This window comes from Fukomys damarensis, unplaced genomic scaffold, assembly GCF_012274545.1.
Source record: "Fukomys damarensis isolate Sample0158 unplaced genomic scaffold, DMR_v1.0_HiC HiC_scaffold_23, whole genome shotgun sequence".
NCBI lineage: Eukaryota > Metazoa > Chordata > Mammalia > Rodentia > Bathyergidae > Fukomys > Fukomys damarensis.
Window position 1 is genome coordinate 61,570,329 of NW_022900935.1, and position 3,453 is coordinate 61,573,781.

The following is a 3,453-nucleotide window of genomic DNA, read 5'->3' on the forward strand; positions in this document are numbered from 1 at the left end:
CAGCGTGCCTTGCTCCTCAGCAGGGTTTGTATTCAGTTGACATTATTTACCACTGCAGCTTCCTCCTCCTTCCAGTAACTTGTCCTCCAGCTTCAGGCAGCTTCTGATTAGGCAGCAAGACCTCTAATCTCCCAGATCTCGTTTACCGGCAAGCATCGGGCTGCTTGCTTCCTGTTACTGGGCCTGGACCCGGGCACAGGGTCAGCTCCCTGCCTGCTGGGTCCTCGACTCCAGGCAGGAGGACAGAGGGTCACAGGCCTGGCACAGGGCACAGTGGCTGTGTGGGGCAGGTCCAGATCCACAGAAGCTGGCCCAGTGCTAGGCACAGGGAACTCCAGGAGGAGGAACCCGCAGGCTCTGCCCTCCGGGGACTCAGTCCACTTTGGAGGCCTGTGCTCCTCCCTTTGCCCCTGCTGGCTGGGCAGAGACCCAGGCGGGCACCCTTCCCCTAAGACCCTTACCTGCAGGAGCATAGGGTCCAGGAGATAGATGGGCGTGGGTGGGGTCCATCACACAGGAGCCAGAGCTTGGGTCCACTGTGCTGGGGACACCTACCTTGTTCCCCCTCGCTGGGTCTCCCCAACTGTTCCAGTGGAAACTGCTATTTCAGGGTCACAAGGCATGGGCAGGAATGGCTGCCCAACCCCCTCTGAGGAGGACCCGAGTCCAGGCACAACAGCACAAGCAGCATTCCCAGTATAGGCAGCCCCCAACTCGGGATGGTTCCATTATGGTTTTTTCCTATTTCCTATGGTGTGACAACAGATGTTGAATCTTGACCTTTTCCTAGATTAGCAGATGATGGTGCTGTACTCTCTCAAGATGTTAGGCAGTGACGGGAGCCCACAGAGATCACAGAGATCCCTGAGATCACTCGGGGAAACTGGCACTCTGCTGTGACTATATTGCTTCCACTAGGATGGTCCATAGGTCGGGTGGATTAAGTGCATATTTTCAACTGTGATGGGTTGCCATAACCCACTGTAAGCTGAGGGACATACATAGTAGCTTCTGTGTGCCAAATGCCTACTGTGCGCTGAACACCTACTGTGTGCTTTAGTCATAAACTCTCCAGTTGTCATTTGCCCCAGAGCTGGGATTAGAACATAGCACCAAAGAGAATCTGCCTTCTATACCCCAAGGAGGAACTGTTTTAGAAGGGTCTCCAACCCTTCTGCCCTCAGGGGCTGGTCTGTGCGACAGGGTTTGGTCAGGATAGCTCAGCTGGGATCCAGAGAGGTGCATTCCTCAGAGTGGCAGAGCTTGGGGGTGGGGGGCTGTCTCTGGGGAGAAGGAAGGTTGGAACTTGAGGCTGGGGGACAGGTCAAACAGAAGGCACCAGAGACCCTGTTATAGTGGGCGTCTCCCTCACACTGTTCTCCCAAAGGGGATCCACAGGATGATCCAACAGGACGGAGTAGAAGATTTAAAAGTTTGTATTTAAATCTCACCCTTTTCAAATGGCTATGTTTAACACAAGCAGTGTGTGCTTACAACCACGGACACTTGCACTCTATATAAGTGTGCACCATTGATTTGGATCGGCAAGTGCCTGCTCTGAGCAGTGTGTGGGCTCAAAAGTCACTGCTGCCTACCTCATGGGGCATGACGGGCCTTGCAGATGGAGACACAGGCCAGCAAGTGATGTACCTCGGCACAGGGGGCTCGGGCGTCCCTCGGCTGGGCGCTTACCCTCACTGAGAGCGGAGGCAAGGCCGAACTCGCCCTGGCCCTGGGGTGTGGCAGACCCTAAGGGGCCCCCTTGGAAGAGCAGAACAACATTCAGAACCACAGCTGCTGCGGCACGTGTCCTGGGATGCAGGGAGGAGCTTCAAGTCCTGTCCTGCTCCTGCCAGGGGCTGGTGGTGTGTGCTACCCGGAGTTCCCGGCCCGGTGGCACAGTGGACACTTACACAACACCAGCAACCCCGAGCACTCAGGTGCAGTCCTCTCACGCTTGGTGAGCAGAGGTGAGCTGCCTCTTAGGAGGGAGGTCCAGGGACAGCACAGCTCTGAGGTCCCCAGTCCACCCAGCAGGCCTTCCAGTGTTCTGTACTGGGTGCTGGGGTGAGTGTTTTGTCTCCCACCCAGGAGACAGCCCAGGAGCTCTGCAGGGCCAGGACCCATTTCCTCCTTCCCTCTGTCCCTACCTCCCTGGCTTTACGTCAGAGTAGCTCACTGTCCTGGGATGGGCTGGGGGGCCTGGGTCTTTGGTCCTCCTTCTGAGACCTCTAGATTAGGGCTGGAATGCAATGAACATTCAGGAAAGAACTGAGTAACAAAGGTGAGAAAACAGGGCCCAGGGCCAGGTGGGTTTCCTTCCCACAGTGGGCGGTGGACCCGGAGGGAGGGACAGGATGGACAGGAGCAGGGGTGAGCTCAGCAAAGGCATGGGGCACAGCGTGCCAGGAGCCCTGCCAGCCTGGCAGGTGGTCGCAGAAGGGTGGGCTGAGACCCTGCGGGTGGGGGTCCGGCAGGCCCTGAGTGGCAGTGGTGGGGTGCGCCTTGCTTCCCCCCCAAGGCTGGCCATCCCCACACTCACTGGTCCAGGGGAGTCGGCCTGGTAGGGTCTGGGAAACCCTGCCCAGGATTGGAGATTCTGGGTTGCAGCCTGTCCGGTGCTAGGGCCCCATTCACGGCTAGGCTGGGCCTCCTTTGCCACCTTCTCCCTGCCTACCCTGGGCCAGGAAGGGAGGAGGCCCCTGTCCCCCAGGGCAGGCTGTTGGGTTGGAACCCAACCCTGACAGTTCCCAGGAGCCAGTGAGGTGGGGGGCGGGCTGAGCAGCTTCACCCCGGAGCCCCAGGCAAGCAGCTGCTGTTACCGGAATGGGGGTCAGAAACTTTTTCTGCTGTTGGCGAATATGCATGCATTCTTAATTATTTATACGCAGTACTTATCTCCCCCAAATGCCTTATCTGGATTCGGCAGATCCGACAGAAGGGTGGGGCGGACCCGAGCAGAAGCATGGGGGTGAGGGAGAGGAAGAGAGGCGGCCCCCAAACCAGGCTGGGCAGCGCTGCTCGAGGGAGGGGTGGACTCCGGCAGGGCCGGGTTCGCTTTCCAGGCGGTGGGGGACCCGACCGAGAGAAGGGAGGAGGGAAGGGGCACCGTGGCACCCTGCACCCACCGGCCTTCCGGGCACCACCTGAACTCAGGGCCCACCGGCCCCTGGGACAGGAACATCTCCTGTCCGTTGCAGACACGAGACTGAGGTTCAGAGGGGCAGCCCGCGCAGACCTCCAGCAGGGCAAGGATTGGCGCCTTGTGTTCGCGGCAGGTGGTCATTGGGCAGGGCGCCAGGCCACAGGGACCAATGAGCGTGGTGGGTGCGGCCTCCTCCCTCCCTGCCCCTTTCCCGCGTTCGGCCGCGCCCTGGAGATTCCCGGAAGGGGCGCACACGCACCGCACCCTCGCTGACCCCTTCTGAGCCCGAGCGCCGGTCCGGGTCGCCC